The following is a 27322-nucleotide window of genomic DNA, read 5'->3' on the forward strand; positions in this document are numbered from 1 at the left end:
CTCTGTTTCTCTCTCTCACACTCACACTCTCAAACACACACACACACACACTCAATGACCCCTAAGAGAGGGGGGCTGGGATTAAGAGAGGGGTCAGTGTGTGTGTGTGTGAGTAAATGTCTGCAGTAGAAAGGGCTCCTGTGTTTCTGTGAGAGGAAGAGGAACTGCTTTATAAAGGGAGTCTTCATTAAAGCCTTTTAAATCAAAGATACTGCTTCATTTAGACCTGCCATTACTGATTTACTCCCTCTCTCTCCCCCTCTCTCTCTCCCCCTCTCTCTCCCTCTCTCTCCCCCTCTCTCCTTCCCCTTCTCTCTCTCCCCCTCTCTCTCTCCCTCTCTCTCTCCCTCTCTCTCTCCCTCTCTCTCTCCCTCTCTCTCCCCCTCTCTCTTTCTCCCTCTCTCTCCCCCTCTCTCTTTCTCCCTCTCTCTCCCCCTCTCTCTCTCCCCCTCTCTCTCCCCCTCTCTCTCTCCCCCTCTCTCTCTCCCTCTCTCTCCCCCTCTCTCTCTCCCTCTCTCTCCCCCTCTCTCTTTCTCCCTCTCTCTCCCCCTCTCTCTTTCTCCCTCTCTCTCCCCCTCTCTCTTTCTCCCTCTCTCTCCCCCTCTCTCCTCCCCCTTCCCCTCTCCCCCCCTCTCTCTCTCTCCTTCTCCCTCTCTCTCTCCCCCCTCTCTCCTTCCCCTTCCTTCTCTCTCTCCCTCTCTCCCCTCTCTCCTTCCCCTTCCTTCTCTCTCTCCCTCTCTCCCCCTCTCTCCTTCCCCTTCTCTCCCCCCCCCTCTCTCTCCTTCTCCCTATGTCTCCCTCTCTCTCTCCCCCTCTCTCTCCCCCCTCTCTCCTTCCCCTTCTCTCCCCCCCTCTCTCTTTCTCTCATTCATATATATATATATATATATATATATATATATATATATATATATATATATATATATATATATACAGTGCCTTGCGAAAGTATTCGGCCCCCTTGAACTTTGCGACCTTTTGCCACATTGCAGGCTTCAAACATAAAGATATAAAACTGTATTTTTTTGTGAAGAATCAACAACAAGTGGGACACAATCATGAAGTGGAACGACATTTATTGGATATTTCAAACTTTTTTAACAAATCAAAAACTGAAAAATTGGGCGTGCAAAATTATTCAGCCCCCTTAAGTTAATACTTTGTAGCGCCACCTTTTGCTGCGATTACAGCTGTAAGTCGCTTGGGGTATGTCTCTATCAGTTTTGCACATCGAGAGACTGAATTTTTTTCCCATTCCTCCTTGCAAAACAGCTCGAGCTCAGTGAGGTTGGATGGAGAGCATTTGTGAACAGCAGTTTTCAGTTCTTTCCACAGATTCTCGATTGGATTCAGGTCTGGACTTTGACTTGGCCCATTCTAACACCTGGATATGTTTATTTTTGAACCATTCCATTGTAGATTTTGCTTTATGTTTTGGATCATTGTCTTGTTGGAAGACAAATCTCCGTCCCAGTCTCAGGTCTTTTGCAGACTCCATCAGATTTTCTTCCAGAATGGTCCTGTATTTGGCTCCATCCATCTTCCCATCAATTTTAACCATCTTCCCTGTCCCTGCTGAAGAAAAGCAGGCCCAAACCATGATGCTGCCACCACCATGTTTGACAGTGGGGATGGTATGTTCAGCTGTGTTGCTTTTACGCCAAACATAACGTTTTGCATTGTTGCCAAAAAGTTCAATTTTGGTTTCATCTGACCAGAGCACCTTCTTCCACATGTTTGGTGTGTCTTCCAGGTGGCTTGTGGCAAACTTTAACCGACACTTTTTATGGATATCTTTAAGAAATGGCTTTCTTCTTGCCACTCTTCCATAAAGGCCAGATTTGTGCAATATACGACTGATTGTTGTCCTATGGACAGAGTCTCCCACCTCAGCTGTAGATCTCTGCAGTTCATCCAGAGTGATCATGGGCCTCTTGGCTGCATCTCTGATCAGTCTTCTCCTTGTATGAGCTGAAAATTTAGAGGGACGGCCAGGTCTTGGTAGATTTGCAGTGGTCTGATACTCCTTCCATTTCAATATTATCGCTTGCACAGTGCTCCTTCGGATGTTTAAAGCTTGGGAAATATTTTTGTATCCAAATCCGGCTTTAAACTTCTTCACAACAGTATCTCGGACCTGCCTGGTGTGTTCCTTGTTCTTCATGATGCTCTCTGCGCTTTTGACGGACCTCTGAGACTATCACAGTGCAGGTGCATTTATACAGAGACTTGATTACACACAGGTGGATTGTATTTATCATCATTAGTCATTTAGGTCAACATTGGATCATTCAGAGATCCTCACTGAACTTCTGGAGAGAGTTTGCTGCACTGAAAGTAAAGGGGCTGAATAATTTTGCACGCCCAATTTTTCAGTTTTTGATTTGTTAAAAAAGTTTGAAATATCCAATAAATGTCGTTCCACTTCATGATTGTGTCCCACTTGTTGTTGATTCTTCACAAAAAAATACAGTTTTATATCTTTATGTTTGAAGCCTGAAATGTGGCAAAAGGTCGCAAAGTTCAAGGGGGCCGAATACTTTCGCAAGGCACTGTGTGTAATATTGTAATATATATATATATATGAGATTCTTTAAAGTTGCCACACTTTGCCTTGATGATAGAATGCCAAGAGTGTGCAAAACTGTAATAAAATAAAGAACCTTTGAATGAGAAGCTGTATCCAAACTTTAGACTGGTACTGTGTTTTAATGTTTTAATTGTACCTTTTATTTAACTAGGCAAGTCAGTAGGCAAGTCACTTATTTTCAATGACGGCCTAGGAACAGTGGGTTAACTGGTCTAGGAACAGTGGGGTTAACTGGTCTAGGAACAGTGGGTTAACTGGTCTATGAACAGTGGGTTAACTGGTCTAGGAACAGTGGGTTAACTGGTCTAGGAACAGTGGGTTAACTGGTCTAGGAACAGTGGGTTAACTGGTCTAGGAACAGTGGGTTAACTGGTCTAGGAACAGTGGGTTAACTGGTCTAGGAACAGTGGGTTAACTGGTCTAGGAACAGGGGGTTAACTGCCTGTTCAGAGGCAGAACGACAGATTTGTACCTTGTCAGCTCGGGGGTTTGAACTTGCAACCTTCCGGTTACTAGTCCAACGCTCTAACCACTGGTACTGTGTATTCGATATATTTTGCCCATTGGAGCAAATTAGGAAGTTTAGTCCAGATACTGTCATCTTTCAACACTGGAATGATCAGAAATGGAATCGGATGACTCATGTGTTCAAGAAGGGTAACTGACAATTCAGGTTCTGATATAAATCCACTTCTACGGGTGAGATTTGACCTGTGTATTCCTAGGCCTCGAGAAGCACTCCTTTCTATTTCAGTTTATTGACAGTAAACCTGTGAATAGATTAGATAATCCTATGAAAGAAAAACTCCATATCTATTCTGTTTCTCCTTTTATAAAGCAAAGCAATGACTGTTGATGTTGTGCCAACCGCCTCCTGATCCCACTGTGTCCCAAATACACTACATTTTGCATCCCAAATGGCACCCTATTCCCTTCATAGTGCCCTACACTGCACCACCAAATGGCACCCTATTCCCTTCATAGTGCACTACACTGCACCACCAAATGGTACCCTATTCCCTTCATAGTGCACTACACTGCACCACCAAATGGTACCCTATTCCCTTCATAGTGCCCTACACCGCACCACCAAATGGCACCCTACTCCCTTCATAGTGCCCAGGGTCAAATGTAATCTGCACTATATATGGAATAGGGTGCCATTTAACAGACGTAATGCTATTCGGGAGGCAGCCCTGGTTTATAATCTCTAACAAGGCTTTGGTGGATTAAAATACCGACGTGTTAACCCCTAATCTACCGCAAACAGAAAACTGTCAGGATTCGGGAATACCTTTTCATCTGTCTCTCTGCAAAGGAATTGCCCTCTGCTTCTTTGTCAATTTTGGAAATGTGGTCAAATAATTGTATGTAGTCAATAGATAAACGCAATGACTTGATGGATCAATGTTTTCCGAATTAGAATGTAAACAGCCTCCATATCTAAATAAAACGAATATACATGTTCAAGTCAATTGTGTTTGCTGAATTTATATGGAATTATTTGAATACCTATTCAGCGGCCATGAAGCGCACCAGCCATGAAAGAGTTAACGCGCTGAGCGCTACTTTACGATATACCGTTCAGCGGTGAATAGGAGGGACCGGATTGGTCCTTTCTCTGACTAACTGTGGTAGTGGCTCAGTCTTTTCTCCTAGTTACTACATGGATACGGAAGATGTAGGCAGAGGCAGCCTATTGATGGAGACCAAGAGCATGTGCGTTGCGTGCTCTCTCTCTATCCCTGGTGAATAGGCGTTTATGTTATATAGTCCTCTCTCTCTCTCTCCTCTCTCTCTCTCTGTCTCTCTCTCTGTCCCTCTCTCTCTGATGAAGAAACTTGCAAGCGAAGCATCTTTCTTTATCTTCTGCTAACCAGGATAAAGAAAACATCACCACATAAGTTATTTGTAGGCTATATCTCCCTCCCAGTCCCGGGTTTGGATGCTGCATGGAAGGTGAGCAACTGGAAGATTCTGAAACTGATATCGGAGGAACGAACCGGAGTGCGTGACAGACGCAGGGGAACGAACCGGAGTGTGTGACAGACGCAGAGGAACGACCCGGAGTGTGTGACAGACGCAGAGGAACGAACCGGAGTGTGTGAAAGGCGCAGAGGAACGAACCGGAGTGTGTGACAGACGCAGAGGAACGACCCGGAGTGTGTGACAGACGCAGAGGAACGAACCGGAGTGTGTGACAGACGCAGAGGAACGAACCGGAGTGTGTGAAAGGCGCAGAGGAACGAACCGGAGTGTGTGAAAGGCGCAGAGGAACGAACCGGAGTGTGTGAAAGGCGCAGAGGAACGAACCGGAGTGTGTGACAGACGCAGGGGAACGAACCGGAGTGTGTGACAGACGCAGAGGAACGACCCGGAGTGTGTGAAAGGCGCAGAAGAACGAACCGGAGTGTGTGAAAGGCGCAGAGGAACGAACCGGAGTGTGTGAAAGGCGCAGAGGAACGAACCGGGGTGTGTGTGAAAGACAGAACATCTCCATTGGTTTACCATTATACCGGTCTACCCCAGGGCAGTGTAGAGATTGTACTGAGATAATAAAAATACATTTTTAAACAATTCATTCTGAATGAACGTTACCGGACCGCAAGGAACTACGAATAGATCTGCGGAAAGGAAGGTGTGTTTTTTTTTTCTTCCATCACTCCTTCCACGAAGTCCGGTCCTAATGCCTGGTCTTTGCAGTGCACTTGGTCTTGTGTTGGTGTGCTGAATGAGCTCTCTCCGGACAGAGGCGAGCTATCCACGTTGCCGCCACACAGTGTTATGTTGTTGTGATACACGTTCACTCGCCCGAACAGGCAACAGGCTATGAATGGGACGTGTTATTCTGTTGCTCGCTGCTTGTTAGTTTTGCTTCTCATCATGATCAACGTGTCGGTATGATACAGACACCCTCACCCTATAGGTGCAGTCCTAGAGGACTCCGTCAGGACTGGACCAGTCACACTTTACACGTTTATTCCATGAAGATTCGGGATAGAATTTCAGAGATGTTTTTTTCTGCCGCGTTCGGGAGTCGATTCTTGGCATTAATAAAGGCGCTCTAAATCCCTTCAAACAGGTAGGCTACTTTTTTTTACAATGATTTTAAACCGTTTATTTAACTAGGCAAGTCAGTTTTAAATAACACATTCTTATTTTACAACGATGGCCAACCCCCGGCTAAACCCTCCCCTAACCCAGACAACGCTGGGGCCAATTGTGCTCCGCCCAATGGGACTCACGATCACAGCCAGTTGTGATACAGCCCGGGATTGAACTAGGGTCTGTAGTGACCACCTCTAGCACTGAGATGCAGTGCCTTAGACTGCTATGCCACTCAGGAGCCCCTAAGCATATATCTCTCCCCCCGCACTATCCCCACACACCCTCCATTGGTTATTCTGTATCAGAGGAAGCACAAAAGTGTTCCGGTTGATTATTGCTGCATTGCTGTTCACATGTTTTGATAAGCCTACTCAATGCTTGTGTGTGTCAAGGGTGGGAGGGGCGGGAGGGAGGGGAGGGGCGGGCGGGGTGGGGGGGGTGGCAGGGGCGGGAGGGGCGGGGTGGGGTGGGGGGGTTGGCAGGTGCGGGAGGGGCCCGGGCGGGAGGGGAGAGGCGGGGCGGGAGGGAGGGGGTGTAGCCAGTCGAGTCAATGTCTGGATGTAATGCTTCCGGAAGCCTGTGGTTGAGCGGTAGGTTCTGCTCCTTAACCGCTCCACGTTGACCCTGCTATGATACTGACCTCAATTGCAGTTCTTGCTTTATTCACATCTGTAGCTGGATAACAACGTAAAGACGGTCTTTAATAATGACTAATAATATAGGTCACTTTGTATTTCTCATTGAGCAACATTCATTTGGGATGCCCTGTTTTTAACGGGTCATCTTTTCATGAGGTGAAGATGCTTCAGTGAACCCAATGACCACACCCTGAAACCTCTTCATCCCGTGCCTTTAGCTGAGCAGGCTAACCCTGAAACCTCTTCATCCCCGTGCCTTTAGCTCAGCAGGCTAACCCTGAAACCTCTTCGTCCCTGTGCCTTTAGCTCAGCAGGCTAACCCTGAAACCTCTTCAATCTCGTGCCTTTAGCTCAGCAGGCTAACCCTGAAACCTCTTCATCCCCGTGCCTTTAGCTCAGCAGGCTAACCCTGAAACCTCTTCGTCCCTGTGCCTTTAGCTCAGCAGGCTAACCCTGAAACCTCTTCAATCTCGTGCCTTTAGCTCAGCAGGCTAACCCTGAAACCTCTTCATCCCCGTGCCTTTAGCTCAGCAGGCTAACCCTGAATTCTGTTAATTCTCGTGCCTCTATCTCAGCAGGCTAACCCTGAAACCTCTTCATTCTCTTGCCTCTATCTCAGCAGGCTAACCCTGAAACCTCTTCATTATCGTGCCTTTAGCTCAGCAGGCTAACCCTGAAACATCTTCATCTCCGTGCCTTTAGCTCAGCAGGCTAACCCTGAAACCTCTTCATCCCCGTGCCTTTAGCTCAGCAGGCTAACCCTGAAACCTCCTCATCCCGTGCCTTTAGCTCAGCAGGCTAACCCTGAAACCTCTTCATCTCCATGCCTTTAGCTCAGCAGGCTAACCCTGAAAACTCTTCATCTTCGTGCCTTTAGCTCAGCAGGCTAACCCTGAAACCTCTTCATTCTTGTGCCTTTAGCTCAGCAGGCTAACCCTGAAACCTCTTCATCCCTGTGCCGTTAGCTCAGCAGGCTAACCCTGAAAACTCTTAATCTTCGTGCCTTTAGCTCAGCAGGCTAACCCTGAAACCTCTTCATTCTTGTGCCTTTAGCTCAGCAGGCTAACCCTGAAACCTCTTCATCCCTGTGCCTTTAGCTCAGCAGGCTAACCCTGAAACCTCTTCAATCTCGTGCCTTTAGCTCAGCAGGCTAACCCTGAAACCTCTTCAATCTCGTGCCTTTAGCTCAGCAGGCTAACCCTGAAACCTCTTCATCTCCGTGCCTTTAGCTCTGCAGGCTAACCCTGAAACCTCTTCATTCTCGTGCCTTTAGCTCAGCAGGCTAACCCTGAAACCTCTTCATCTCCGTGCCTTTATCTCAGCAGGCTAACCCTGAAACCTCTTCATCTCCGTGCCTTTAGCTCAGCAGGCTAACCCTGAAACCTCTTCATCCCTGTGCCTTTAGCTCAGCAGGCTAACCCTGAAACCTCTTCATCCCTGTGCCTTTAGCTCAACAGGCTAACCCTGTACCTCCTCATCCTGAACAAAAATATAAACGCATCATGTACAGTGTTGGTCCCATGTTTCATGAGTTGAAATAAAATATCCCAGAAATGTTTCATACGCACATAAAGCTTATTTCTAACATGTTTGTTTACATCCCTGTTAGTGAGCATTTCTCCTTTGCCAACATAATCCATCCACCTGACAGGTGTGACATATCATGATCATTGCACAGGTGCACCTTGTGCTGGGAGCTATAAAAGGCCACTCTAAAATGCGTAGTTTTGTCACACAACATAATGCCACAGATGACTCAGGTTTTGAGGGAGCGTGCATTTGGCATGTTGATTGCAGGAATGTTCACCAGAACTGTTGCCAGAGAATTTAATGGTAATTTCTCTACCATAAGCCACCTCGAATTTTGTTTTAGAGAATTTGGCAGTACGTCCAACCAGCCTCACAACCGGGCGAGCGGTTTGCTGATGTCAACATTTTGAGCCGAGTGCCCCCTGGTGGTGGTGGGGTTATGGTATGGGCAGGCATAAGCTACGGAAAACGAACACAATTGCATTTTATCGATGTCAATGTTAATGCACAGAAATACTGTAACAATATCCCGAGGTCCTTCATCCATCACCACATGTTTCATGGTAATGCGTGGCCCCATGTCGCAAGGATCTGTACACAATTCCTGGAAGCTGAAAATGGCCCAGTTCTTCCATGGCCTGCATACTCACCAGACATGTCACCCATTGAGCATGTTTGGGATGCTCTGGATCCACACGTACGACAGTGTGTTCCACTTCCCGCCCAATATCCAGCAACTTCACACAGCCATTGAAGAGGAGTGGGACAACATTCCACAGGCCACAATCACCAGCCTGATCAACTCTATGTGAAGGAGATGTGTTGTGCTGCATGAGGCTAATGGTGGACACACCAGATACTGACTGGTTTTCTGATCCACACCCCTACCTTTTTTGTTTTTTTTAAGGAAGAGGAGAGAGCAACGGGGGATGAGGAAGAGGAGAGGGCAACGGGGGATGAGGAAGAGTTGAGGGCAACGGGGGATGAGGAAGAGGAGAGGGCAACAGGGGGATGAGGAAAAGGAGGGCAACGGGGATGAGGAAGAGGAGGGCAACAGGGGGATGAGGAAGAGGAGGGCAACAGGGGGATGAGGAAGAGGAGAGAGCAACGGGGGATGAGGAAGAGGAGAGGGCAATGGGGGGATGAGGAAGAGGAGAGAGCAACGGGGGGGAAGAGGAGAGGGCAACGGGGGGATGAGGAAGAGGAGAGAGCAACGGGGGGGAAGAGGAGAGGGCAACGGGGGGATGAGGAAGAGGAGAGAGCAACGGGGGGGAAGAGGAGAGAGCACGGGGGATGAGGAAGAGGAGAGAGCAATGGGGGGATGAGGAAGAGGAGAGAGCAATGGGGGATGAGGAAGAGGAGAGGGCAATGGGGAGATGAAGAGGAGAGAGAAATAGGGGGATGAGGAAGAGGAGAGAGCAATGGGGGGATGAGGAAGAGGAGAGAGCAATGGGGGGATGAGGAAGAGGAGAGAGCAATGGGGGGATGAGGAAGAGGAGAGAGCAATGGGGGGATGAGGAAGAGGAGAGAGCAACGGGGGGGGGAAGAGGAGAGGGCAACGGGGAGATGAAGAGGAGAGAGCAACGGGGAGATGAGGAAGAGGAGTGGCTCTAAAGAGTCACTTAGGATTAGGGTTGCACTCAGAGGTGGAAACTTTCCGTGGGAATTAACAGGAATATATGCAAATTTAATATTAATACCATTTAAAAGTAGATGCTTTTTGCGTTGGATATATTTACCATATCATATGGCGACAGAAACCTAAACCTTTTACCTTATCATAAGTAGACATAATTGCAAATTATTAAATCCTTCCAATAGAAATAAAAAAATAACAATTTAGTTACGAATTGAACTTTAATTGAATGAGTTGATTCTTCACATGGGATGATTTCAACTGAACAACAAAAGAAAGGGAATATTGAAGGATCCCCAATGATCCCCAATGATCCCCAATGATCCCCAATGATCCCCAATGATCCATCGTATCTTCCAAAAACCGTTTTAAACATACATCTGTAAAACTTGCTCTCATCCAGGACAAGGTGGTGAGACACGGTAGTGATGACACCATAGGCCTTGTTGATCTCTGCACCAGACTGCTCACAACCTTGCCCTCATCCAGGCCAAGGTGGCGAGACACGGTAGTGATGACACCATAGGCCTTGTTGATCTCTGCACCAGACAGGATGCTCTTGCCAGCAGACTTTGGGGTCCAACATGTACGCTGCGGTGTGATTGGGCTTCAGGCAGATGTCTTCACGTTTTTTTTTGCTGCATTTCAGAACTGCAGTTTCCTCTGCTTGGAGCAACAGTGAAGTGGGCAGGGCAGTACGGATTTCTTCTCTGACATCTGCAAGCAGAGTCTGAACATCAGACAGGATGGCTTTGTCTCCCTCGATCCGTCCAATGGCTACTGCTATAGGTTTCAGGCTGCTTACCACTCTCTCCCAAAATACATCATCCAGGAGGATCCTCTTGATGGGGCTGTCCATATTGGCAGACGGTAGTGAGAAGTGATAAGGCCATTTCTTGGAGAGACTCCTTCCCCTCCAAGAGACTGTCAAACATGATGACATCATCACCCCAACAGGTGTTGCTGGGCAGCTTCAATGTGGTGCTCTTATTCTTCTCACTTTGCTTAGTGAGGTAGATTGTTGCTATATTCATTCATCAGCATTTCTCTGACTACGATCCTCCATTGAGTCAAAAAAACTCTGATTCCAGGAGGACGATGAGCTGTTGCTATCGATAAGGTGTCTGATTCATCATTTACACCTCGAATAGAAGTAGAGGGACTTTTGTCAGAGGTTGCTTTTTGTGAACGCTGAGGGAACTTTATGCACTGGGCCAGATGATTCTGCATCTTTGTTGCATTCTTCACATATGATTTGGCACAGTATTTGCAAATGTACACAGCTCTTCCTTCTACATTAGCTGCAGTGAAATGTCTCCACACATCAGATAGTGCCTGTGATATTTTCCTACAAAGATTAGAAAAAAAGAGTTTAAAAAAACCATACAATTCCATGTACAGATAAATAGTTAAGCGGTTAGATTTAACAACTCCTTTGTAAGATAAATGGTTTAAAATGAAACATGTATGGAAACAGGTGAATTAAAACTCCTCAGTTAGCAGGCTCAATCAAGCAAAAACTAACTAGCAGAAATTGTTAACAAGTTAGAAATGATTTAAACACGCTTTGCTGTAGGCTACTATTTACTCCTTAACAAAAATCATATATGTATTGTAAAATATATTCACCCCACCCAGTATTGTAATCAAAACTTACCAAAAAGCATGTAGCCCTTGGCTCAGACGGTGTAGTAGTTTGGACTCATTAGCATCTCATTAGTGTGCCAGATCTTGAGAATCAGCAGTGATTCGAAGTGACCCTCGTTTTGATCATGGCTACTTCATTACACAAAGGAAAAACCTCAACTAATTTCTACAAACTGGTGACATCCAGTGGAAGCAGTAGGAACTGCAGGAACGTCGATTGGAATTCTGGATTCCCCATGAAAACGTATTGTAAAGACATTGACCTAAAAAATGAATGGTTTGTTCTCCCTCGTTTTGATCATGGCTATTGCGATCCATGTTTATTAAACTGAAGCAACACGAATCTAAATACAAACACTACAAAACAATAAACGTAACGAAAACCGAAACAGCCTAATACTCGTGCACATAAACACAGAACAAGGACATCGGGACACTAAGGACAATCACCCACGAAACACTCAAAGAATATGGCTGCCTAAATATGGTTCCCAATCAGAGAGAACGATAAACACCTGCCTCTGATTGAGAACCACTTCAGACAGCCATAGACTTAACTAGAACACCCCACTAAGCTACAATCCCAATACCAACACACCACATACAAAAACCCATGCCACACCCTGGCCTGACCAAATAAATGAAGATAAACACAAAATACTTCGACCAGGGCGTGACAGAACCCCCCCCCCCCCCCCCCCCCCCTAAGGTGCGGACTCCCGGACGCACATCAAAACAATAGGGAGGGTCCGGGTGGGCGTCTGTCCATGGTGGCGGCTCCGGCGTGGGACGTGGACCCCACTCTATCAATGTCTTAGTCCCTCCTCCTCGCGTCCTAGGATAGTCCACCCTCGCCGCCGACCATGGCCTAGTAGTCCTCACCCAGAACCCCACTGGACTGAGGGGCAGCTCGGGACTGAGGGGCAGCTCGGGACTGAGGGGCAGCTCGGGACTGAGGGGCAGCTCGGGACTGAGGGGCAGCTCGGGACTGAGGGGCAGCTCGGGACTGAGGGGCAGCTCGGGACTGAGGGGCAGCTCGGGACTGAGGGGCAGCTCGGGACTGAGGGGTAGCTCGGGACTGAGGGGAAGCTCAGCACTGAGAGGAAGCTCAGGCAGGTAGTTGGATCCGGCAGATCCTGGCTGGCTGGTGGTTCTGGAAGAGTCTGGTTGACTGGCAGATCTGGAAGAGTCTGGTTGACTGGCAGATCTGGAAGAGTCTGGTTGACTGGCAGATCTGGAAGAGTCTGGCAGATCTGGAAGAGTCTGGCTGACTGGCAGATCTGGAAGAGTCTGGCTGACTGGCAGATCTGGAAGAGTCTGGCTGACTGGCGGATCTGGAAGAGTCTGGCTGACTGGCGGATCTGGAAGAGTCTGGCTGACTGGCGGATCTGGAAGAGTCTGGCTGACTGGCGGATCTGGAAGAGTCTGGCTGACTGGCGGATCTGGAAGAGTCTGGCTGACTGGCGGATCTGGAAGAGTCTGGCTGACTGGCGGATCTGGAAGAGTCTGGCTGACTGGCGGATCTGGAAGAGTCTGGCTGACTGGCAGATCTGGAAGAGCAGACTGACGGATCTGGCTGCTCCATGCTGACTGACTGCTCTGGCTGCTCCATGCTGACTGGCTGCTCTGGCTGCTCCATGCTGACTGGCTGCTCCATGCTGATTGGCGGCTCTGGCTGCTCCACGCTGACTGGCAGCCCTGGCTGCTCCATGCTGACTGGCAGCCCTGGCTGCTCCATGCTGACTGGCGGCCCTGGCTGCTCCATGCTGACTGACGGCTCTGGCTGCTCCATACAGACTGGCAGCTCTGGCGGCTCCTTGCAGACTGGCAGCTCTGGCAGCTCCTTGCAGACTGGCAGCTCTATGCAGACTGGCAGCTCCTTGCAGCTCTATGCAGACTGGCAGCTCTATGCAGACTGGAGACTCCGGCAGCGCTGTAGAGACGGAAGGCTCTGGCAGCGCTAAACAGGCGGGAGACTCCGGCAGCGCTGGAGAGGAGGAAGGCTCCAACTGCGCTGAACAGACGGGAGACTCCGGCAGCGCTGTAGAGGAGAAAGGCTCTGGCAGCGCTAGATAGGCGGGAGACTCCGGCAGCGCTGGAGAGGAGGAAGGCTCTGGCAGCGCTGGACAGGCGAGGCGCACTGTAGGCCTGATGCGTGGTGCTGGCACTGGTGGTACTGGGCCAAGAACACGCACAGGAAGCCTGGTGCGGGGAGCTGCCACCGGAGGGCTGGTGCGTGGAGGTGGTACTGGGTAGACCGGACCGTGCAGGCGCACTGGAGCTCTTGAGCACCGAGCCTGCCCAACCTTACCTGGTTGAATGCTCTCAGCACTTAGGATAGACCTCTCTCTGTCTGTTACTAATTAGTCACTTAGGATAGACCTCTCTCTGTCTGTTACTAATTAGTCACTTAGGATAGACCTCTCTCTGTCTGTTACTAATTAGTCACTTAGGATCGACCTCTCTCTGTCTGTTACTAATTAGTCACTTAGGATAGACCTCTCTCTGTCTGTTACTAATTAGTCACTTAGGATAGACCTCTCTCTGTCTGTTAGAAATTAACTTTATGTCCTGAACACAAATCCAATACAACACATCACTGAGTACCACTCTTCATATTTTCATGCATTGTGGTTGCTGCATCATGTTATGGGTATACATGTCATTGGCAAGAACTACATATTTTTGGTTTGTTGTTGGGATAAATAGAAACGGAATAGAGCTAAGCAGAGACAAAATCCTAGAGTAAAACAAGGTTCTGACTGTTTTCAACATTCACTGGGAGACAAATTGACCTTTCAGCAGGACAATAACCTTACCAAGACGACATTGAATGTTCCTGAGTGGCCTAGTTACAATTTTAACTTAAATCGTCTTGAAAATCTATGGCAAGACTAGAAAATGGCTGATGATCAACAACCAACTTGACAGAGCTTGAATAATTTTTGCAAATATTGTACAATCCAGGTGTGCAAAGTTCTTAGAGAGACTCCTCTCTCTCTGTCTCTGTCTCTCTGCCCCCCCTCCCCCCCAAGAGATAACAGCTGGAAATACAACAACTCTATTGCAACGCATCAACAGAGGATTCAGTGAACTTTGAACTGTTTGGACTGTTGATTCAGCGAAAGTTGAACGATTCTAAGCTGTGATGTGAAGACAGAATAAATTTGACCAGTTTTCTGAAAGACAACCAGTTTGCTGCTCTATCCCTCTATCTCTCCACCTCTCTCTCTCTCCACCTCTCTCTCGCTCTCCCTCTATCTCTCTCTCTCTCTCTTATGCCCGTAGAAACTCGAAACGGGAGAAGATATGCCTGTAGAAACTCGAAACGGGAGAAGTTATGCCCGTAGAAACTCGAAACGGGAGAAGTTATGCCCGTAGAAACAGGAGAAGTTATGCCCGTAGAAACGGGAGAAGTTATGCCCGTAGAAACGGGAGAAGTTATGCCCGTAGAAACTCGAAACGGGAGAAGATATGCCCGTAGAAACTCGAAACGGGAGAAGATATGCCCGTAGAAACTCGAAACGGGAGAAGATATGCCCGTAGAAACTCGAAACGGGAGAAGATATGCCCGTAGAAACGGGAGAAGATATGCCCGTAGAAACGGGAGAAGATATGCCCGTAGAAACGGGAGAAGATATGCCCGTAGAAACGGGAGAAGATATGCCTGTAGAAACTCTAAACGGGAGAAGTTATGCCCGTAGAAACTCTAAACGGGAGAAGATATGCCCGTAGAAACTCTAAACGGGAGAAAATATGCCTGTAGAAACTCGAAACGGGAGAAGATATGCCTGTAGAAACTCGAAACGGGAGAAGATATGCCCGTAGAAACGGGAGAAGATATGCCCGTAGAAACGGGAGAAGATATGCCCGTAGAAACTCGAAAAGGGAGAAGATATGCCTGTAGAAACTCGAAACGGGAGAAGATATGCCTGTAGAAACTCGAAACGGGAGAAGATATGCCCGTAGAAACGGGAGAAGTTATGCCCGTAGAAACTCAAAACGGGAGAAGATATGCCCGTAGAAACTCGAAACGGGAGAAGATATGCCCGTAGAAACTCGAAACGGGAGAAGTTATGCCCGTAGAAACGGGAGAAGTTATGCCCGTAGAAACGGGAGAAGTTATGCCCGTAGATACGGGGGAAGTTATGCCCGTAGATACGGGGGAAGTTATGCCTGTAGTAACGGGAGAAGTTATGCCCGCAGAAACTCGAAACGGCAGAAGATATGCCCGTAGAAACGGGAGAAGTTATGCCCGTAGAAACTCGAAACGGGAGAAGTTATGCGCGTAGAAACGGGAGAAGTTATGCCCGTAGAAACTCGAAACGGGAGAAGATATGCCTGTAGAAACTCGAAACAGGAGAAGATATGCCCGTAGAAACTCGAAACGGGAGAAGATATGCCTGTAGAAACTCGAAACGGGAGAAGATATGCCTGTAGAAACTCGAAACGGGAGAAGATATGCCTGTAGAAACTCGAAACGGGAGAAGATATGCCTGTAGAAACTCGAAACGGGAGTAGATATGCCTGTAGAAACGGGAGAAGATATGCCCGTAGAAACGGGTGAAGATATGCTCATAGAAACTTTAAACGGGAGAAGTTATGCCCGTAGAAACTCGAAACGGGAGAAGATCTGTCCGTAGAAACTCGAAACGAGAGAAGATATGCCTGTAGAAACTCGAAACGGGAGAAGTTATGCCCGTAGAAACTCTAAACGGGAGAAGATATGCCTGTAGAAACGGGAGAAGATATGCCCGTAGAAACTCTAAATGGGAGAAGATATGCCCGTAGAAACGGGAGAAGATATGCCCGTAGAAACTCGAAACGGGAGAAGATATGCCCGTAGAAACTCGAAACGGGAGAAGATATGCCCGTAGAAACTCTAAACGGGAGAAGATATGCCTGTAGAAACTCGAAACGGGAGAAGATATGCCTGTAGAAACTCGAAACGGGAGTAGATATGCCTGTAGAAACTCTAAACGGGAGAAGATATGCCTGTAGAAACGGGAGAAGATATGCCCGTAGAAACGGGAGAAGTTATGGCCGTAGAAACGGGTGAAGTTATGCCCGTAGAAACTCGAAACGGGAGTAGATATGCCTGTAGAAACTCTAAACGGGAGAAGATATGCCTGTAGAAACGGGAGAAGATATGCCCGTAGAAACGGGAGAAGTTATGGCCGTAGAAACGGGTGAAGTTATGCCCGTAGAAACTCTAAATGGGAGAAGATATGCCCGTAGAAACGGGAGAAGATATGCACGTAGAAACTCGAAACGGGAGAAGTTATGCCCGTAGAAACTCTAAACAGGAGAAGATATGCCTGTAGAAACGGGAGAAGATATGCCCGTAGAAACTCGAAACGGGAGAAGTTATGGCCGTAGAATCTCGAAACGGGAGAAGATATGCCCGTAGAAACGGGAGAAGATATGCCCGTAGAAACTCGAAAAGGGAGAAGATATGCCTATAGAAACTCGAAACGGGAGAAGATATGCCCGTAGAAACTCGAAACGGGAGAAGATATGCCCGTAGAAACTCTAAACGGGAGAAGATATGCCTGTAGAAACTCGAAACGGGAGAAGATATGCCTGTAGAAACTCGAAACGGGAGTAGATATGCCTGTAAAAACTCTAAACGGGAGAAGATATGCCTGTAGAAACGGGAGAAGATATGCCCATAGAAACGGGAGAAGTTATGCCCGTAGAAACGGGTGAAGATATGCCCGTAGAAACTCGAAACGGGAGAAGATCTGTCCGTAGAAACTCGAAACGGGAGAAGACATGCCTGTAGAAACGGGAGAAGATATGCCCGTAGAAACTCTAAATGGGAGAAGTTATGCCCGTAGAAACTCGAAACGGGAGAAGATATGCCCGTAGAAACTCGAAACGGGAGAAGTTATGCCCGTAGAAACGGGAGAAGTTATGCCCGTAGAAACGGGAGAAGTTATGCCCGTAGATACGGGGGAAGTTATGCCCGTAGATACGGGGGAAGTTATGCCTGTAGTAACGGGAGAAGTTATGCCCGCAGAAACTCGAAACGGCAGAAGATATGCCCGTAGAAACGGGAGAAGTTATGCCCGTAGAAACTCGAAACGGGAGAAGTTATGCGCGTAGAAACGGGAGAAGTTATGCCCGTAGAAACTCGAAACGGGAGAAGATATGCCTGTAGAAACTCGAAACAGGAGAAGATATGCCCGTAGAAACTCGAAACGGGAGAAGATATGCCTGTAGAAACTCGAAACGGGAGAAGATATGCCTGTAGAAACTCGAAACGGGAGAAGATATGCCTGTAGAAACTCGAAACGGGAGAAGATATGCCTGTAGAAACTCGAAACGGGAGTAGATATGCCTGTAGAAACGGGAGAAGATATGCCCGTAGAAACGGGTGAAGATATGCTCATAGAAACTTTAAACGGGAGAAGTTATGCCCGTAGAAACTCGAAACGGGAGAAGATCTGTCCGTAGAAACTCGAAACGAGAGAAGATATGCCTGTAGAAACTCGAAACGGGAGAAGTTATGCCCATAGAAACTCTAAACGGGAGAAGATATGCCTGTAGAAACGGGAGAAGATATGCCCGTAGAAACTCTAAATGGGAGAAGATATGCCCGTAGAAACGGGAGAAGATATGCCCGTAGAAACTCGAAACGGGAGAAGATATGCCCGTAGAAACTCGAAACGGGAGAAGATATGCCCGTAGAAACTCTAAACGGGAGAAGATATGCCTGTAGAAACTCGAAACGGGAGAAGATATGCCTGTAGAAACTCGAAACGGGAGTAGATATGCCTGTAGAAACTCTAAACGGGAGAAGATATGCCTGTAGAAACGGGAGAAGATATGCCCGTAGAAACGGGAGAAGTTATGGCCGTAGAAACGGGTGAAGTTATGCCCGTAGAAACTCTAAATGGGAGAAGATATGCCCGTAGAAACGGGAGAAGATATGCACGTAGAAACTCGAAACGGGAGAAGTTATGCCCGTAGAAACTCTAAACAGGAGAAGATATGCCTGTAGAAACGGGAGAAGATATGCCCGTAGAAACTCGAAACGGGAGAAGTTATGGCCGTAGAATCTCGAAACGGGAGAAGATATGCCCGTAGAAACGGGAGAAGATATGCCCGTAGAAACTCTAAACGGGAGAAGATATGCCTGTAGAAACGGGAGAAGATATGCCCGTAGAAACGGGAGAAGTTATGCCCGTAGAAACGGGTGAAGATATGCCCGTAGAAACTCGAAACGGGAGAAGATCTGTCCGTAGAAACTCGAAACGGGAGAAGACATGCCTGTAGAAACGGGAGAAGATATGCCCGTAGAAACTCTAAATGGGAGAAGTTATGCCCGTAGAAACTCGAAACGGGAGAAGATCTGTCCGTAGAAACTCGAAACGGGAGAAGACATGCCTGTAGAAACGGGAGAAGATATGCCCGTAGAAACTCTAAATGGGAGAAGATATGCCCGTAGAAACGGGAGAAGATATGTACGTAGAAACTCGAAACGGGAGAAGTTATGCCCGTAGAAACGGGAGAAGTTATGCCCGTAGAAACGGGAGAAGATATGCCCGTAGAAACTCGAAAAGGGAGAAGATATGCCTGTAGAAACGGGAGAAGATATGCCTGTAGAAACTCAAAACGGGAGAAGATATGTCTTTAGAAACTCGAAACGGGAGAAGTTATGCCCGTAGAAACTCTAAACGGGAGAAGATATTTCCGTAGAAACTCGAAACGGGAGAAGTTATGCCCGTAGAAACGGGAGAAGATATGCCCGTAGAAACTCTAAACGGTAGAAGATATTCCTGTAGAAACGGGAGAAGTTATGCCCGTAGAAACGGGAGAAGTTATGCCCGTAGAAACTCGAAACGGGAGAAGATATGCCCGTAGAAACTCGAAACGGGAGAAGATATGCCTGTAGAAACTCGAAACGCTAGAAGATATGCCCGTAGAAACTCGAAACGGGAGAAGTTATGCCCGTAGAAACTCTAAACGGGAAAAGTTATGCCCGTAGAAACTCGAAACGGGAGAAGTTATGCCCGTAGAAACGGGAGAAGTTATGCCCGTAGATACGGGGGAAGTTATGCCCGTAGAAACGGGAGAAGTTATGCCCGTAGAAACTCGAAACGGGAGAAGTTATGCCCGTAGAAACTCGAAACGTTATGCCTGTAGAAACTCGAAACGGGAGAAGATATGCCTGTAGAAACTCGAAACAGGAGAAGATATGCCCGTAGAAACTCGAAACGGGAGAAGATATGCCCGTAGAAACTCTAAACGGGAGGAGATATGCCTGTAGAAACTCGAAACGGGAGAAGATATGCCTGTAGAAACTCGAAACGGGAGAAGATATGCCTGTAGAAACGGGAGAAGATATGCCCGTAGAAACGGGTGAAGATATGCTCGTAGAAACTTTAAATGGGAGAAGATATGACAGTGGAAACGGGAGAAGTTATGGCCGTAGAAACTCGAAACGTTATGCCCGTAGAAACTCGAAACGGGAGAATATATGCCTGTAGAAACTCGAAACAGGAGAAGTTATGCCCGTAGAAACTCGAAACGGGAGAAGATATGCCCGTAGAAACTCTAAACGGGAGAAGATATGCCCGTAGAAACTCTAAACGGGAGAAGATATGCCTGTAGAAACTCGAAACGGGAGAAGATATGCCTGTAGAAACTCGAAACGGGAGTAGATATGCCTGTAGAAACTCTAAACGGGAGAAGATATGCCTGTAGAAACGGGAGAAGATATGCCCGTAGAAACGGGAGAAGTTATGCCCGTAGAAACGGGTGAAGATATGCTCGTAGAAACTCTAAACGGGAGAAGATCTGTCCGTAGAAACTCGAAACGGGAGAAGATATGCCTGTAGAAACGGGAGAAGATATGCCCGTAGAAACTCTAAATGGGAGAAGATATGCCCGTAGAAACGGGAGAAGATATGCACGTAGAAACTCGAAAAGGGAGAAGTTATGCCCGTAGAAACTCTAAACGGGAGAATATATGCCTGTAGAAACTCGAAACAGGAGAAGTTATGCCCGTAGAAACTCGAAACGGGAGAAGATATGCCTGTAGAAACGGGAGAAGATATGCCCGTAGAAACTCTAAATGGGAGAAGATATGCCCGTGGAAACGGGAGAAGTTATGGCCGTAGAAACTCGAAACGTTATGCCCGTAGAAACTCGAAACGGGAGAATATATGCCTGTAGAAACTCGAAACAGGAGAAGTTATGCCCGTAGAAACTCGAAACGGGAGAAGATATGCCCGTAGAAACTCGAAACGGGAGTAGATATGCCCGTAGAAACTCTAAACGGGAGAAGATATGCCTGTAGAAACTCGAAACGGGAGAAGATATGCCTGTAGAAACTCGAAACGGGAGTAGATATGCCTGTAGAAACTCTAAACGGGAGAAGATATGCCTGTAGAAACGGGAGAAGATATGCCCGTAGAAACGGGAGAAGTTATGCCCGTGGAAACGGGTGAAGATATGCCCGTAGAAACTCTAAATGGGAGAAGATATGCCCGTAGAAACGGGAGAAGATATGCCCGTAGAAACTCTAAATGGGAGAAGATATGCCCGTAGAAACGGGAGAAGATATGCACGTAGAAACTCGAAAAGGGAGAAGTTATGCCCGTAGAAACTCTAAACAGGAGAAGATATGCCTGTAGAAACGGGAGAAGATATGCCCGTAGAAACTCGAAACGGGAGAAGTTATGGCCGTAGAATCTCGAAACGGGAGAAGATATGCCCGTAGAAACTCGAAAAGGGAGAAGATATGCCTGTAGAAACTCGAAACGGGAGAAGATATGCCCGTAGAAACGGGAGAAGATATGCCTGTAGAAACTCAAAACGGGAGAAGATATGTCTGTAGAAACTCTAAACGGGAGAAGATATGCCCGTAGAAACTCTAAACGGGAGAAGATATGCCCGTAGAAACTCGAAACGGGAGAAGTTATGCCCGTAGATTTGGGAGAAGATATGCCCGTAGAAACGGGAGAAGATATGCCCGTGGAAACTCTAAACGGGAGAAGTTATGCCCGTAGAAACTCTAAACGGGAGAAGATATGCCTGTAGAAACGGGAGAAGATATGCCCGTAGAAACTCTAAACGGGAGAAGTTATGTCCGTAGAAACGGGAGAAGTTATGCCCGTAGAAACTCGAAACGGGAGAAGATATGCCCGTAGAAACTCGAAACGGGAGAAGATATGCCTGTAGAAACTCGAAACGGGAGAAGATATGCCCGTAGAAACTCGAAACGGGAGAAGTTATGCCCGTAGAAACTCTAAACGGGAAAAGTTATGCCCGTAGAAACTCTAAACGGGAAAAGTTATGCCCGTAGAAACTCGAAACGGGAGAAGTTATGCCCGTAGAAACGGGAGAAGTTATGCCCGTAGATACGGGGGAAGTTATGCCCGTAGAAACGGGAGAAGTTATACCCGTAGAAACTCGAAACGGGAGAAGTTATGCCCGTAGAAACGGGAGAAGTTATGCCCGTAGAAACTCGAAACGGGAGAAGTTATGCCCGCAGAAACTCGAAACGGGAGAAGTTATGCCCGTAGAAACGGGAGAAGTTACGCCCGTAGAAACTCGAAACGTTATGCCCGTAGAAACTCGAAACGGGAGAAGATATGCCTCTAGAAACTTGAAACAGGAGAAGATATGCCCGTAGAAACTCGAAACGGGAGAAGATATGCCCGTAGAAACTCGAAACGGGAGAAGATATGCCCGTAGAAACTCGAAACGGGAGAAGATATGCCTGTAGAAACTCGAAACGGGAGAAGATATGCCCGTAGAAACTCGAAACGGGAGAAGATATGCCTGTAGAAACTCGAAACGGGAGAAGATATGCCCGTAGAAACTCTAAACGGGAGAAGATATGCCCGTAGAAACTCGAAACGGGAGAAGATATGCCCGTAGAAACTCTAAACGGGAGAAGATATGCCTGTAGAAACTCGAAACGGGAGAAGATATGCCTGTAGAAACTCAAAACGGGAGAAGATATGCCTGTAGAAACTCGAAACGGGAGTAGATATGCCTGTAGAAACTCTAAACGGGAGAAGATATGCCCGTAGAAACGGGAGAAGTTATGCCCGTAGAAACGGGAGAAGTTATGCCCTTAGAAACTCGAAACGGGAGAAGATCTGTCCGTAGAAACTCGAAACGGGAGGATATGCCTGTAGAAACGGGAGAAGATATGCCCGTAGAAACTCTAAATGGGAATAGATATGCCCGTAGAAACGGGAGAAGATGAGCACGTAGAAACTCGAAAAGGGAGAAGTTATGCCCGTAGAAACTCTAAACAGGAGAAGATATGCCTGTAGAAACGGGAGAAGATATGCCCGTAGAAACTCGAAACGGGAGAAGTTATGGCCGTAGAATCTCGAAACGGGAGAAGATATGCCCGTAGAAACTCTAAACGGGAGAAGATATTCCCGTAGAAATGGGAGAAGATATGCCCGTAGAAACTCGAAACGGGAGAAGATATGCCCGTAGAAACGGGAGAAGATATGCCCGTAGAAACTCAAAACGGGAGAAGATATGTCTGTAGAAACTCGAAACGGGAGAAGATATGCCCGTAGAAACGGGAGAAGATATGCCTGTAGAAACTCGAAACGGGAGAAGATATGCCCGTAGAAACGGGAGAAGTTATGCCCGTAGAAACTCTAAACGGGAGAAGATATGCCCATAGAAACTCGAAACGGGAGAAGTTATGCCCGTAGAAATGGGAGAAAATATGCCCGTAGAAACGGGAGAAGATATGCCCGTAGACACTCTAAACGGGAGAAGTTATGCCCGTATAAACTCTAAACGGGAGAAGATATGCCTGTAGAAACGGGAGAAGATATGCCCGTAGAAACTCTAAACGAGAGAAGTTATGCCCGTAGAAACTCTAAACGGGAGAAGTTATGCCCGTAGAAACGGGAGAAGTTATGCCCGTAGAAACTCGAAACGGGAAAAGTTATGCCCGTAGAAACTCTAAACGGGAAAAGTTATGCCCGTAGAAACTCGAAACGGGAGAAGTTATGCCCGTAGAAACTCGAAACGGGAGAAGTTATGCCCGTAGAAACGGGAGAAGTTATGCCCGTAGATACGGGGGAAGTTATGCCCGTAGAAACGGGAGAAGTTATACCCGTAGAAACTCGAAACGGGAGAAGTTATGCCCGTAGAAACGGGAGAAGTTACGCCTGTAGAAACTCGAAACGGGAGAAGTTATGCCCGCAGAAACTCGAAACGGGAGAAGTTATGCCCGTAGAAACGGGAGAAGTTACGCCCGAAGAAACTCGAAACGTTATGCCCGTAGAAACTCGAAACGGGAGAAGATATGCCTGTAGAAACTTGAAACAGGAGAAGATATGCCCGTAGAAACTCGAAACGGGAGAAGATATGCCCGTAGAAACTCGAAACGGGAGAAGATATGCCCGTAGAAACTCGAAACGGGAGAAGATATGCCTGTAGAAACTCGAAACGGGAGAAGATATGCCTGTAGAAACTCGAAACGGGAGAAGATATGCCCGTAGAAACTCGAAACGGGAGAAGATATGCCTGTAGAAACTCGAAACGGGAGAAGATATGCCCGTAAAACTCTAAACGGGAGAAGATATGCCTGTAGAAACTCTAAACGGGAGAAGATATGCCTGTAGAAACTCGAAACGGGAGAAGATATGCCCGTAGATACGGGGGAAGTTATGCCCGTAGAAACGGGAGAAGTTATGCCCGTAGAAACTCGAAACGGGAGAAGTTATGCCCGCAGAAACTCGAAACGGGAGAAGTTATGCCCGTAGAAACGGGAGAAGTTATGCCCGTAGAAACTCGAAACGGGAGAAGTTATGCCCGTAGAAACGGGAGAAGTTACGCCCGTAGAAACTCGAAACGTTATGCCCGTAGAAACTCGAAACGGGAGAAGATATGCCCGTAGAAACTCTAAACGGGAGAAGATATGCCTGTAGAAACTCGAAACGGGAGAAGATATGCCCGTAGAAACTCTAAACGGGAGAAGATATGCCTGTAGAAACTCTAAACGGGAGAAGATATGCCTGTAGAAACTCTAAACGGGAGAAGATATGCCTGTAGAATCTCTAAACGGGAGAAGATATGCCCGTAGAAACTCGAAACGGGAGAAGATATGCCCGTAGAAACTCGAAACGGGAGAAGATATGCCCGTAGAAACTCGAAACGGGAGAAGATATGCCTGTAGAAACTCTAAACGGGAGAAGTTATACCCGTAGAAACTCGAAACGGGAGAAGTTATGCCCGTAGAAACGGGAGAAGTTATGCCTGTAGAAACTCGAAACGGGAGAAGTTATGCCCGCAGAAACTCGAAACGGGAGAAGTTATGCCCGTAGAAACGGGAGAAGTTACGCCCGTAGAAACTCGAAACGTTATGCCCGTAGAAACTCGAAACGGGAGAAGATATGCCTGTAGAAACTTGAAACAGGAGAAGATATGCCCGTAGAAACTCGAAACGGGAGAAGATATGCCCGTAGAAACTCGAAACGGGAGAAGATATGCCCGTAGAAACTCTAAACGGGAGAAGATATGCCTGTAGAAACTCTAAACGGGAGAAGATATGCCTGTAGAAACTCTAAACGGGAGAAGATATGCCTGTAGAAACTCGAAACGGGAGAAGATATGCCCTTAGAAACTCTAAACGGGAGAAGATATGCCTGTAGAAACTCTAAACGGGAGAGGATATGCCTGTAGAAACTCGAAACGGGAGAAGATATGACCGTAGATACGGGGGAAGTTATGCCCGTAGAAACGGGAGAAGTTATACCCGTAGAAACTCGAAACGGGAGAAGTTATGCCCGTAGAAACGGGAGAAGTTATGCCCGTAGAAACTCGAAACGGGAGAAGTTATGCCCGCAGAAACTCGAAACGGCAGAAGTTATGCCCGTAGAAACGGGAGAAGTTATGCCCGTAGAAACTCGAAACAGGAGAAGTTATGCCCGTAGAAACGGGAGAAGTTACGCCCGTAGAAACTCGAAACGGGAGAAGATATGCCTGTAGAAACTCGAAACGGGAGAAGATATGCCCGTAGAAACTCGAAACGGGAGAAGATATGCCTGTAGAAACTCGAAACGGGAGAAGATATGCCCGTAGAAACTCGAAACGGGAGAAGATATGCCTGTAGAAACTCGAAACGGGAGAAGATATGCCCGTAGAAACTCGAAACGGGAGAAGATATGCCTGTAGAAACTCGAAACGGGAGAAGATATGCCCGTAGAAACTCTAAACGGGAGAAGATATGCCTGTAGAAACTCGAAACGGGAGAAGATATGCCCGTAGAAACTCTAAACGGGAGAAGATATGCCTGTAGAAACTCTAAACGGGAGAAGATATGCCTGTAGAAACTCGAAACGGGAGAAGATATGCCTGTATATACTCTAAACGGGAGAAGATATGCCCGTAGAAACTCTAAACGGGAGAAGATATGCCCGTAGAAACTCGAAACGGGAGAAGATATGCCCGTAGAAACTCGAAACGGGAGAAGATATGCCCGTAGAAACTCTAAACGGGAGAAGTTATGCCCGTAGAAACTCTAAACGGGAGAAGATATGCCCGTAGGATCTCGAAACGGGAGAAGATATGCCTGTAGAACCTCGAAACGGGAGAAGATATGCCTGTATATACTCTAAACGGGAGAAGTTATGCCAGTAGAAACTCTAAACGGAAGAAGATATGCCCGTAGAAACGGGAGAAGATATGCCCGTAGAAACGGGAGAAGTTATGCCCGTAGAAACGGGAGAAGATATGCCCGTAGAAACGGGAGAAGTTATGCCCGTAGAAACGGGAGAAGATATGCCCGTAGAAACGGGAGAAGATATGCCCGTAGAAACGTGAGAAGTTATGCCCGTAGAAACGGGATAAGATATGCCCGTAGAAACTCTAAATGAGAGAAGAGAACACAGGTTAAGTCCGTAGAAACTTCAAAATCAAATCAATACAAATCAAATTTTATTGGTCACATAAACATGTTTTGCAGATGTTATTGTGAAGGACAGTAGAATAGAATACAGTTTATATGCATATGAGATGAGTAAAGCAAAATGTGTAAACATTATTAAAGTGACTAGTTTTCCATTTATTAAAGTGGCCAGTTATTTCATGTCTATGTATATAGGCAGCAGCCTCTAATGTGTTAGTGACGGCTATTTAACAGCCTGATGGCCTTGAGATAGAAGCTGTTCTTCAGTCTCTCTGAGTTAGTAATGACTGTTTAACAGTCTGATGGCCTTGAGATAGAAGCTGTTCTTCAGTCTCTCTGAGTTAGTAATGACTGTTTAACAGTCTGATGGCCTTGCGATAGAAGCTGTTCTTCAGTCTCTTGGTCCCATTTTTGATGCACCTGTACTGACCTCGCCTTCTGGATGATAGCGGGGTGAACAGGCAATGGCTCGGGTGGTTGTTGTCCTTGATGATCTTTTTGTGACATCGGGTGCTGTACGTATCCTGGAGGGCAGGAGGTAGTTTGCCTCCGGTGATGCTTTGTGCAGACTGCACCACCCTCTGGAGAGCCTTGCGGTTGTGGTGCAGTTGATACAGCCCGACAGGATGCTGTCAATTGTGCATCTGTTAAAGTTTGTGAAGGTTTCAGGTGATAAACCACATTTCTTCAGCCTCCGGAGGCACTCTGTTGCGCCTTCTTTGCCAATCTGTCTGTGTGGGTGGACCATTTCAGTTCGTCAGTGATGTGTACGCCGAGGAACTTAAAACTTTCCACCTTCACTGCTGTCCCGTCAATGTGGTTGCGGGGTGCTCTGCTGTTTCCTGAAGTCCACGATCATCTCCTTTGTTTTGTTGACTTTGAGGGAGAGGTTATTTTCCTGAAACCACACTACCAGAGCCCTCACCTCCTCCCTATAGGCTGTCTCGTCATTTTTGGTAATCAAGCCTACTACTGTTGTGCCGTCTGAAATCTTGATGATTGAGTTGGGGGCGTGTGTAGCCATGCAGTCATGAGTGAACAGGGAGTACAGGAGGGGGCTGAGCACACACACCAGTGTTGAGGATCAGCGAAGTGTAGGTGTTGTTACCTACCTTCACCACTGGGGGGGCGGCCCGTCAGGAAGACTGGGATAGGGAGAGATTAAATATGTCCATAAACACACCATCCAGCTCGTCTGTGCATGCTCTGAGGACACGGCTAGGGATGACATCTAACATGTTTAAATGTCTTACTCACGTTGGCCACGGAGA

The 27322-nt window shown here is 47.2% G+C and overlaps 1 protein-coding gene across 1 annotated transcript in view; it reads left to right on the forward strand.

Annotated features, from left to right (window-relative positions):
- Nucleotides 1-4270: 4270 nt before the first annotated feature.
- The window catches only part of si:ch211-169p10.1 (coiled-coil domain-containing protein 120), a 120960-nt gene continuing 97908 nt past the window's right edge, over nt 4271-27322 (forward strand). Inside the window, exon 1 of the mRNA XM_036989099.1 lies at nt 4271-5672. The gene's annotated coding sequence lies outside the window, so the exon portion shown is untranslated. The remainder of the gene's footprint in view (nt 5673-27322) is intronic.

Source organism: Oncorhynchus mykiss, chromosome 9 (assembly GCF_013265735.2).
Source record: "Oncorhynchus mykiss isolate Arlee chromosome 9, USDA_OmykA_1.1, whole genome shotgun sequence".
NCBI classification, from domain to species: Eukaryota; Metazoa; Chordata; class Actinopteri; order Salmoniformes; family Salmonidae; genus Oncorhynchus; species Oncorhynchus mykiss.